Source organism: Rhagoletis pomonella, unplaced genomic scaffold, assembly GCF_013731165.1.
Source record: "Rhagoletis pomonella isolate Grant_MI unplaced genomic scaffold, Rhpom_1.0 Rhpom_scaffold_00011, whole genome shotgun sequence".
Taxonomy (NCBI): domain Eukaryota; kingdom Metazoa; phylum Arthropoda; class Insecta; order Diptera; family Tephritidae; genus Rhagoletis; species Rhagoletis pomonella.
The window spans coordinates 12,864,823-12,877,633 of NW_023458565.1; positions in this window are offsets into that span (position 1 = coordinate 12,864,823).

Consider the following 12,811-nt stretch of genomic DNA (forward strand, 5'->3'; position numbering starts at 1 on the left):
AAAAGCGCCACACCTGTGATCGCGGACGATCGATGTCGCGTCACACTTGTTGCTGGTTGCTTTGCTGCAGGCAGCGAATACAACACCCAGAGACCACCAACAAATAAAACCCTCTGTTTTTTTTTGCACACAAATTTCGTATTGTTTTTATTGGCAACAAATAAAATTAACAACCGTTATGCGAAATCAATTGTAAGGAATCAAATGTAAAACAGTTGAGTTAATGACGTGCCAAATTAAAAACAAATACTGTTTACGTAATAAAAAAAAGTGTGAATTCACTGCAATGTGGCGCGTTTGTTGGAGCAACTGAATCCAGCTTTTGTTTGTAGGTATGTATGTATATGTAAATAAATTTGAACGTGTGTGGGTTTCTTTACACAATGCGGCACATTTTGCAAGCGTTTGAATGGACTTTAAGTGCTTAACTGCTGGAGCGGCCGGTTGTGCTCACCTTTCTAGCTGATTATTCCGGCCTTTTGTGGGTAGGCACTTAAAGCTGATGCATACCCTCATAGTATGTACATATATAGTGAGGTAAATTATTGGAAAAAATTCTCTCTGTTTGCATATCAATTTCGTAGTGGAATATAATATATTTTGCAATCTTAGCAGCGTCAATTTATTGTCGGCTGATATGAGCTAGCTAAAAAAAAAGTAAGTCCAATAATGCTCTGATAAGATAGGCGAAAAAGCTCGCTGCAGCTGTTATCAAAATGAGCACACTATGGCTAGATAAGAGCGCAAAACAGCCGGCTTAATTGTGTTTACCTAGAGCACATAAAGCTGAAGCCCTTCTCAGAGAGCCGATCATTTAGTTAAATATCAAAAAATAAATCAATGAGATAATAGCGCAAAATGCTCGCCTTGAAAAGCTGCGTAAAAGCGAGTTAGCCGGATGTTTTGCCGATAAACTCTTTGCGAACTTTATTGATTTCACTTCAGAGTATGTAATTTTTTTTCCACACACAAAGAACAATATGTAGGTACATTAAGGCGTATCACGAAAATAAAAATTCTTGCGTGTTCAGTTTTATTTGAATACTTTGTATGTATGTCGAGAAAAAAATTTTGAGTTTCGAAATTATTTTTAAGGCACCCGCTAAAAAATGCTAAATCGCGTTTTTATCTATAACTTTCTTATTTCATAACCGATTTTTTAAATGTTTATGTCGCAAAATGTATAGATCACGCTCAGGAGTATAATTTGCCATTAAAAAATTTTAACCGTTTTAATTTATACCTCCACTCGTTTTGGAAATACTAACCCTAGATTTTTATTTTTAATTAATTAAGGTGTAAATCCAAATCTGTTTTAAAGCCGAAATTGATTTATAGCTAATTATAGTCCTCAGCGAGACCTTTTCGGCGACATAGCGGTTTTTGGCGGGTGCCTACAAAAAAAATTTACACCCAACATTTTTTTTCGACATAAGTGTTAAGTGACACACGTTAATTTTATTTATTTTTTATATATGTCGTGATTCCGCTTAATGTACATTCTTATGTATGTAAGTACATATGTGTTACCTGCTTGTTGCTTTTGTTAATATACAATTATTAGCAGATATTGATTGCACTCGACAGGTTTGCAGATAAAAACTATTTTTAAAATGAAGTAGGGGCTAATTTTCTTTGTTAAAGCACAATAAACTTGAGACAATTATTTATCGTCCGAAAAGCTTGATGAATCATCCTTATAAAACAATAACCAAATTTAAGAAAAAAATTTGTGCTTATTGATAATAAAATACATACATATTTGAATTTGTTCAATTTCGTTTTGAATAAGCAACGACATCTTAAATCATTTTTTAAATTTCAACTCAAAAAATCAAGCTGAAAGAGGATATTAAGAAATATGCCGATCATAATTCAAGTAAACAATACTGATATAATTAAGACGAATTTCTTTCATTTTTTAATTAATAAATCAACCGGTAATTTTAAGTTCACAGCGAAAAATGGTTCCGAAATGCAGAATACTTGCAACCTGTCGAAACAACCAACTAGCCATAGGGAAATAATATCGATTTACATTCATGTACTTTGTCGATAATAATTTGATAATTAAGTAAATCGATAATGTGTACTCCGTTGATTCCATCACCACCATCACCACTATCACCCTCATTTCACCATCAAAATTGTCATTGGTTATTTTATCATTGTTTACTTTCCTTTGCATTTCAAAAAAAATAAAAATAAAAAATTAAAAACAGCAAACATTTTAATAAAAGCGTAAAAAAATGCATACAGAAGCAGACAACTGGGCAATGAAGTCTTCTCTCGACGAACAAAAATCACACTCTTATAAATCTCTCATTATGTCCCTGTTGACTTATGCTGCTGAAGAGTACACGATCATCTTATGAGTGTTCCATACTTATGCTGAATTTGGCCAAAATCAGTTAAGCGGATGTAGCGCTAGTGAAGAAGACCACTGAACACCAACTGGAAGTTAAACTCATCTCCATTTTGGAACAACCCGCCCTGTTAAGGAAACACTTAATACGAATAATGTAGCATCATGCTTATTACCGCTGAATTGGGAAAGCAAGTTTTTCAGAAAAAATAAGAGTTTGCTATAAATGGAAAACAGTATTTTTTTTAACAACGTGCGTCAGTCAATTTCGTGGACACCAAAATCAATACACATACTCGCGAAACTAGGTACAAAATATAGTTAAACTGCGTTTTTAATTTTTCACTGTGGAATCAGATTTTTTTTTAATTCAGTACAGGTTAAAAAATAATCGATATGGGCGTCAAATAAGAAGGAGAAAATTCCGTACTATTGAAAAAATTTGAATTTTTGGAACACGAGGACGAATAGGCATTGAAAATGTCAATTTTAAAATGTAATGCTTGATTATCCTTGTAAATAGTTACTTTTGAAAAAAAATATGTTAAGAACTAATTTGTATACTATCACATCCTCGAATTCGGTCCTTTAACTCTCTATGTTTGAGATAAAAAATTAATTAAAAGTTACACTTTCAATACTTCCACCTCACCTCCTTGTGCACCAAAAAAGTAATATTTTTTTTAATTCTAGAAAATTTTTTCATTTATTTGATATGGGCAATATTGTTATTTAAAATTGCACTGCATTTTTAGAATAATTGTTTTTTTTTTAATTCATCATTCCTTGAAATTCTAGAATCCTTGAAAAACTCCTGCCGTCAGAGAGATCTAAAAACCCAGTTTTACTGTGTTTGGCCCTCAGTTTCGTGCGTATATTGATTTTGTCATATGTTTTTAAATTTTTAGTTTTTTTTTCGCACGGTGCAATTGTTGATGATAGAAGCGAGGCTGAATGGTAATCAATATGTACTGGTCTATGCTGACTAAAGGCACACTCTAAAAAAGTGTATGTAAAACTACTACTGAAAAGTGTTTATTTTTCAACCAGAATCTGTGTAAATATAAGCATAAGATGTTCAAGATTTGATATTGATCAGGAGATGTTTAAAATATACACATGAAAAGTTTAAAAGGTTTCAAATAAATTTTTTACCAATAATAAACCTTAAGGGCTCATATTTACTCTATTTTAAACACTTTATGTGTAATTTTGCTCTACGCGATACATTTCGTATGTAAAAGTAAACAGCCAGTGTTTAATTTTAGTACTCGGTGTGTAAATTTGCATTCATTAAAAGAGGCATATACGCAAATTTAAACAAAAATTTTTTAGAGTGTAGAGCATACAACTTTTTCGATAAGATAAGGTTTACTGAAGTTTACCTCCGGGACCATAAAAGGATAAAACGATAGGCATCATTTTTTTTCGAAACTTGGTCGAATTTCAATATAACTGGAGAATTTATTTTTATGCTTGTACCTAGAAACTATCTGAGAACAAACGATGGTTGTGGAAAAATACGCAGAAAGCTTCGCCTGAATTCTCCATTACAATGTTAGTGGTAGAGTCAATTTTAATCGAAATACCATTTTTAGAAACTTTAGAAGAAGCTTTGATAAGGAAATATGCCACCGATAAACAGTTTTACTTCTGGGACAAACCAGCTATCGTTCGCGAATTCACACTAAAATATTAAAAAAAAAAAACTTTGAAACTTAACAAAAGATGCTTTCATATATTTAATCAGTATTGTGCCTATACGGCTTCCAAACAACAAGTCAAGCCAAGCCAAGCCTACATTTGTTTATACTATGTGGGCACTTAGCGATTCACACCCATCGACCAAATATTGTGTAATACAATGAAATACAAAAATAAGCAAATTTAAAAGTGCTTATTGTTATTTAACTATATACAAATAACTACTTACGTACAAACATATATTCACAAATAAATAAATACACATGTTGGCAGCGGATGAATATCTGTTTTCGTGTATTCTTTTTTCCCAACTCCCGCTGCTTCGCTCACACCGCAAAAACTGTCATAAAGACAATGGACGTTTAAGGTATTTTAATTCATTAGCTACTTTGCCATGAAGATACCAGATTATGACTCATACAAATTTATTGACAAATAACACTTTTTTTTGTGAATGTCCAGCATTCATTTGGACATCATAAAACAAGCGCTACAATGGCGGAAAACCAAAAAATCGACAAATTTGAGGCAATTCGATTTAATATCCTAAATAGATGAGCTTTGCGGCTTTGATTGTGAGAAGAGCACTTTTTTTGGTTTGCAGATAGGATTGAGTATGATTTATTGCTTAAGATTATGTGATTTTGTATGCGCAATGTTTACAACTGGTAGATAGGATGACACATTTATTTATTGACAGAGTTTCGGATTATAACATTTGTATAGTTACAGTTATAGTAATAACAAATACATATGTACATCCATTTGTATCCATATTAGGGTGGTCCAAAAATTCGTGTGAAAAAGTAAAGTCGGAATTTGTATGCTCTCACACCCTAGGATTGTTCTATACCGAAAAAAATATACCTTTATTTTGCTTATGGGGAAAAAAACTTTTCGTAGAAATGGTATAGAATCCTTGAAAATCAGTATTTTTCGATCCGGAAAATACTGTTTCTCTTCAGGAGATTCCCAGTAATATTATCTAACAATTTATTTAACCATTTTTTAATTATAACTATATTTTATTGGTCCGCCAAAACCCCCAGAAAATGCAAAGGGGCAAAATATACAAAAATTTTGGTATTAAAAAATGGTTAAATAAGCAATTGGGTATTGTTATTGGGAGTCTCCTTAAGAGTACCAGAGTTTTCTAGTCGAAAAATATTGATTTTCAAGAATTTCATACCATTTCTACGAAAAGTTGTTTTCTCCCATATAAAATACATACATGGAAAACTTTGAGCGCTTTGAGAGACTTCTAAATATTGTTTGATTTCAAAATAAAAAAATAGTGGTATATTTTCTTCGATATAGAACAATCCTAGGGGGGAGAGCGTTAAAAATTCCACTTGACTTGTTTTGGACCACTCTAATGTACATATATACATACAGTGAGTAAAAAGAATGACGCTTTGTTTTTTTTTTTAATATTCGTAATATTTTTCCTGCTAAATTTTTTTTGTTACTTTTATGCAAAAATATTGTCTAAGCCGTATAAATCACAGTTTCAAACTTTATACAAAATTTAGGAAAATTCAACAAATTTTCATCAAAATTTCAACTTTTTATTCTGAATTTTTAGAAAGTTTTGGGTATGTTGATTTCCGAGAATTTTATTTTTTTAGGCTACTTTTTCTGGATTTTTTAATATAACAAGCGCGATTTACAAAAACTTGCGTGGATATTTTGAATTTTTTTGTTGCTAACGGTCTCCCGCGTTTTATTTCATAAGAAATTCATATTTACATAAAAAAGTGCAAAAATCCGTCATCAAATTCTCAAAAATCAACACGATTTTTTAGCCGCTTGAAAATTGCACTTCATTAGACTAAAATTGCATGGGCTATATAATCGCATACCCAAAAATTTTTTTTAAATTCAGAATAAGAAGTTGAAATTTTTATGATTTTTTTTGAATTTGCCTAAATTTTGTGTAAAATTTGAAACTGTGATTTACACGGCTTTGGTTAAAGCTTACACGATAATTTTATATAAAAATAACAAAAAAAAAATTGAGCTCGAACATTACGAATATTTGAAGAAACACGTGGTCATATTTGTTTGAGTCACTGTATATGCTTATATTTGTATGCTAAACAAGGAGACAAACAAGCAACACAGCTAGCCAGTATAATGTTGAATGTTATCGGTAAATTTTATTGTACCTTTTTAACATCACTGCAAATGACACAAAATAAAGAAATCAATCGTGAAGAAATTTTCAACTGCGAAAAAAAGTGCAGGATTCTCTTTAAACATGGCAAAAAAAAAACCACTAAAATTATAGAGGAAAATTTAATTGCTCAAAAAAAAAAATTTTTTTCACAAAAAACAATGGTTTATATGTGGCACAGCAGCTTAGGTCGACCTGTTGATGTCTTGACCAATGTAAGATTCGCTGGAAATTCAAAATATTGGTTCGGACAAAGGAGCATTTTAAAATGAATTAAATATCATGATATTTACGAGTTTCAACTGCATACAACAGTATTCAATACAATTCCTGATGAAGTTGTTATCTTTGAGCTTAGCCAAAAATAGCTACCGAGAATATCTCATCACCTCAGAAGCAACCTTGTTAGACGAGATTTTGAATATGATTACCGTGAATATGGGTGAACTTAACGTTACTTAAATTAACAAAATAGGGTTTCTCACAAAGACCTGGACGCCTGTAGCATGCCAACAGTAATGGACAGACTTTCGTTTTGATTTTTCCAAAGTCCTCTCAGGTCCATACTTTTTAGCTATTAGGTAAAATGGTTTTATATTCCCAGCTTCTGTATATGCAGAAACATGTGAACAAAACCGAGATTAACAGTATGATAATGAAGGGCTAGTATCAGGTTGAAACCCACTTTTCTTGTCTTCTGAGCGGTAGAAGATAATTTTGGGAGACTGAGACCATTACCACATAATATAGAACATTTGGTAGCTCACTAAGATGGGTTAGCCACAATACTGTTGAATACAGCTAATCATAAAAATATCTATTCTGCTGCCGACTGTCTCCTGCAGCGGTTTTGGGCTATAAAGCTATATACATACTTACTTCAAACTCGCTTAATTTAAAGTGATTTAAAGGCTCAAATATTAACTATCAACTCTTATATGAATTCTTATATGCATTAAAAACAGCATTTCACTAATTTAGAAAGATCAAAGTTCAAGTAAGGCAATAATTATACGGCTCTGTATGCATTTTGTGCAAATACTCATTAAATAAGTTCATTGTTTGTGCATAAAAGGGAAGTATCTAACTATCTGGCTTCCATTCAAGCACATTCTGTCGTTCACATGTATGGGGGTACATACTCATATACATATGAATGTACATAAAACTGTACACTAGGCCGTACCGGAAAAAAGGTCGCTGTACACCCCTGAGCCTAAAGTATTTTGCAAGGCAATTTCGAAATTTTTTATTTTTACTTTGATCGAAAATAGGTATCGCTTTTTTAAATTTTTTGTCATATCTTCGGCATTTATATTCGGATCCTAAGGTGTGATATATCTTATAAATGGAGCACTAACCGCCTAAAAGAGATAAGCGACACTTTTTTTCTTTTTGATGCAGAAATGCATCTAATTGCTCTAGGAGTATTTCTGCACAAAAAAAAAAATCGATAAAATGCGCTTAAATCTTTTTGGCGGTTAAGGGTCGATATGTTCTCGTCTCGAGGAGAATTTTTTTTTGGTTCCAAAATTCTTTTACCCTAAGTACCCCATTCTAGATCTCGGTTTTTATCACACCAACGTACCATCCTATTGTCAACTTTTGCCAAGGAAGTTGTTTTATTATTCGAGTGAAATTACATATTTCAAAAATTTTTTTATTACCCAATATGGATGTCAACCCAAACTGTAAAAAGGAACCAAAGCAAACTTTTTTTTTTTTTGTTTCGAAATACCTTAGACTTAGGGATGTTCGCCGAAATTATTTTTTGTTTGCTTGTAAGGTGGTACGGTCTAATGTACATACGCATAGTAGTAGTATAAACAGCAAGCCTTTTTATCACTATTACTCAACTGAAGTGGATGAAGTGGAGTTGACGGTAAAGTACGTAAATTGGGTTGAATTAATTGACAACATGCCACAATCGCTCTGGCCGCCAGTGGATCCGCCTCTACATACCCAAAGACTTACTCGTTTAAGTGTGTATGTGTACATTAGGGTGGTCCGAAAACAGTAAAGTCGGAATTGTAATGCTCTCACCCCTTACGATTGTTCTATATCGAAAAAACTATACACTATTTTTTATTTTGAAATCAAAAAATATTTAGAGGTCGCTCAAAGCGCTCAAAGTTTTCCATGGGGAAAAAACAACTTTTCGTAAAAATGGTATAGAATCCTTGAAAATCAATATTTTTAGATCGGAAAGCTCTGGTTCTCTTCAGAAGACTTTCAATAATAATACCAAATTGTTTATTTAACCATTTTTTTACTATCGCTTTTTTTTTGTGTCCGCCTATTGCATTTTTCGGGGTTTTTGTGGGTTTTTGTCGGACCTATAAATTATAGTTGCGATGAAAAAATGGTTCATAAAACAATTGGGTATTATTATTGGGAATCTCCTGGCAGATAAACGCAGTTTTCCGATAGAAAAATATTGATTCTTAAAAATGCTATACCATTTCTACGAAAATTTGTTTTTTCCCCATATAAAATACATGGAAATTTTTGGGCCCTTTAAGCGACCTCTAAATATTTTTTGATTTCAAAACTAAAAACAAAAAAATAGGCATATATTTTTTTCGGTATAGAACAATCCTAGGACGTGAGAGCATAAAAATTCCGATTTTCTTTTTTCACATGCATTTTTTAACCACCCTAGTGTACATGCACTGCAAACATGTGCAAACATACCAACATACATACTATGTATGTAAGTAAGTAGGTTGAAGTGGATGAATGGACGTTTAGTTGGTAAGCTAGCTAAGTATGTAACTAAATAACTGCCTGGATGACTGGATGGCTGGCTGATTGACGCGTTGACTGCCTGATTACCGCTTCATTTTACAATATTTAATTTTATTCTTTAAAGTCAATTCATTTCACTGTAGTTGTTTATGAATTGGCTGCAATCGCGGTTTGTCGCTTAAGTATTATTTGTTTTTTATGTTTTTGTATGCGTTTATTTGCTTATGATTATTTGCTCAATGATATGTGAATATGGTTGGTTAGAGTGCATGATATGCACGTGCATGCACACAACCATACATATGTGTGTAAAGAGAAGCATGTAGGCATGCAGATACGCCTTAAGAGTGTGCAACAGTGGGAAGGCGGAATGCAACAAGTTAAAGTTCATTGGCTTTTGCACTGACTGCCCACAATAACAAGATAGATAGATATCTCTTCATAACTCTGCCTGGCCATGGAGTGTAGGTACATAGCAGTATGTATGTATGTACTTATACAAAAATATCCATATTTAAATTAAGCAATATCGACGTATTATGATAAGCTGTAATTTATGGTAACCTGTAAATATTTTTGTGGCTTAAGGCATAAGACTCGTCTATTTTTCGTAAATCCTTACACCAATTTGCACACGTACATTTAAAATTCTAACTAGAAATCAATAGGCTGGCTCTAACACAATATGTTGGCGTTTGGCCGTGATTCTCCACCGATTTGTGGCGTACGCCTTGATGTTGTCACACTAAGAGGAGAAACCTATAGTTTTATGCTCACTCCGAAGGACGATTGTATTTTAGAAGCTGTTTTTCATGGCAGAATGCACTCGGATGTTTGCCATTGCCTGCCGAGAGGCGACTGCTATTAGAAAAACTTGCTTAGGTTTTTTTTTTATGTTGGGCCGAAACTGGGTTCGTAGCCAGACCCTGCGGAATGTTAGTGCGGGTCGATCCATAAACTAAAACCAAATAATAAAAAACGATGTTCTTTAATACTAGCAAATATACTGCGTGGTTCACTGCGCCTTAAAAGTATATTTGTGTTTTTTGATACCCGTATTGTAAAGTTTCATTTATTATATCTATTTAATTAAATACAATTTTTCAAAAAGTTGGCAGCCCTCCTCAAAAATATTTTCGGCAGTAAACTTTCCTAGACCTCTGCAGTTTGATATCCATATTGATATATTTAATTTATCTTATCAACTTACTTAAAGTGCAATTTTTAAACAGGTGGCAACTCTCAATTTTTTTCTTTCTATAGATTAAGTTAAATTAAAATTTTCAAGCATGTGGCAACCTTCACAGAAATACTTTCGGCTGTAAGCCTTCTTAAACCTCCTTTTTTGACAGCCATATTGCAATATTTACTTTATCTTATCAACTTACTTAAAGTGCAATTTTTAAACAGGTCTCAACTCTCAATTTTTTTCTTTCTATATTTTAAGTTAGACCTCTAGCGATACATCGATGAAAACTGCATTCAATTTCATGCATTAGTTTGCGACAGACAGACAAAAATTCTAAAAATGGTTGATTTGGCTTCTATTGCTCTAATAAAGACTGCTTTAATGGGCCTTATGCATAAAAAGTGAGCTTAAGCTCAGACTCAATTTTTGCACTGAAGGGTTGAGCTCAAGCTCAAGAATTTGTACTGAAAATCGAGTCGGAGCTTCAGCTCACTTTTTATTATATCAATAATGTACATACATCGGCTGCTTACAATTTTATTTTTGTATAGATTCACTAAGCCAGAGCTCCTTTTAGTTGTGGCTAAAAATGTTTGGGTAAATTTATATTTAAAATGCATTGCTGATGCTTCTTAAAGATTTCCTAGAAAATGTTTACCCACACCCTAATGCACACTTACATAAATGGTGAATAAATTCTTCACAAATTGCCTTGTGTGCATGTCCATATTTCGCTTCATTTGTTATTATTGATGGATTTATTAGCGCGTAGCATACATACTTTAAATAAATTAATTTGCGTCAATTGAAAAAATAAATAAAAGATAATTTAAATTTGAGTGCACTCAAGCGCACAGGTTCGGTGTCGGTCTCTAAATACTCTGAGTAAGAATACTAAGTACATACACTGATATGAAGCTGGAAAAGTTTTTTTTTTATAAATACTTAACCGAATGTGCTTTAAATATATTTATTTCAGTCAGCACTTAAGTAAGTCACTTACTGTAAAGAAAAATAAATAAGTAAAGAAGTATGAGTTCGGGTGAAACCCGAGTTCGATTATAAGCTGAGTTAGCCTTAATGATATAATTGAACCAAGTTTAGTAGAAAACGATAAGGTGGTTACCGAGATACACTTTTTGTTGTCATAAAGTGGGAGCTACCACACCCAATTCATAAAAGTCTATATAAGTGTTTTTATAGTAAAGAGATTGTTGTAACAATTAACTTGGAACTGGATTTTCGTAGTTCTGAAATTTACTGTTATGCGAGAACGGGTGTACATTTAGTCCGATTTGAATAATTTTCAACGGATTGCTTTTCCGTACAAAAGTTATTAAGTGTGCACAGAGTTTGGTAGAAATTGATAAATCGGTTACCGAGATACACATTTGTGGTCATAAAGGGGCGCCACGCCAATTTTCCAAAATACATCGATTTTGAGTGAATTAGCTTAAATAGTTACTAATTTATCGCAGCTTTCGTATTTCTGTAAATTGCAGTTATATGGGAGATAGGCGTGGTTCTTGTCTGATTTCAATAATCACCAAACCAACTTTCAATAATTTTGATCCTATAAGAACAACAATGGCGACCTAGTTACCGATGTTCAGAACGTACTTAAAGTATGGAGGGAACACTTTTCCATCCTACTGAACGGTACCAGCACGGAAAGTTGTGGAGAAGAAGAACCCGAGCCCCCAGTCGATGATGACGGAGTCGATGTTCCTCCTCCTGACTCGGTGGCAAGGAGTTGATAAGGTGCATGCATCAGATCTTATGCAGAATATGGTAATATGAACGCATGCCCGACGACTGGAATTTAAGTGTGCTCTGCCTAATCCACACGCCACCTGCCATTCGCGCCAACTACCGCGAGCGTATTGTGTGAAAGACTGAAGCCGTCAACCGTCAACAACTGATTGGGCCTATCAGTAGTATACGCCCCTATGTCTGAATTTGGCATCCCCTCAAAACTCATACGACTGTGTAAAATAAAATGTGAATTGGGAAAGACCTCTCCGAGCCGTTCGCCACCAAACGGGATTTCAGACAGGGCGACTCCCTTTCATGTGACTTTTTTTAATCTGCTGTTGGAGAAGATAACAAGAGCTGCAGAACTGAACCGCTCAGGCAAAATTTACTACAAGAGCATGCAATTGTTGGCTTATGGCGGTGACACCGACGTCATCGGTAAGAAAAACCGCGTGTTCTGCCTTTTCCAAGTTGGATAAGGAAGCAAACGAGGAGGTAAACGAGGACAAGATGAAGTATCTCCTGCCAACAGTCAGCACACTCGCGCTTTGGCACCCACGTCACTGTTGACATTAATAATTTCGAGAAAGTAGAAAATTTCGTTTGCTTGGGAACCAGCAATAACACCGATAATAATGTCAGCATGGAAATCCAACGCATAGTCACTCTTGCCAACAAGTGCTACTTTGGACTGAGTAGGCATTTCATCGATATTGTTATCGATTTTTCTACCGATACTTTTATCGAATTTGTAATCGATATTTTTTATCGATTTTGTTGTTGATATTTTTATCGATTTAGCTATCGATATTTTTGTCGACTTTGTTAGCGATATTTTTATCGATTTTGCTATCGATATTTTTATCGATTCTGC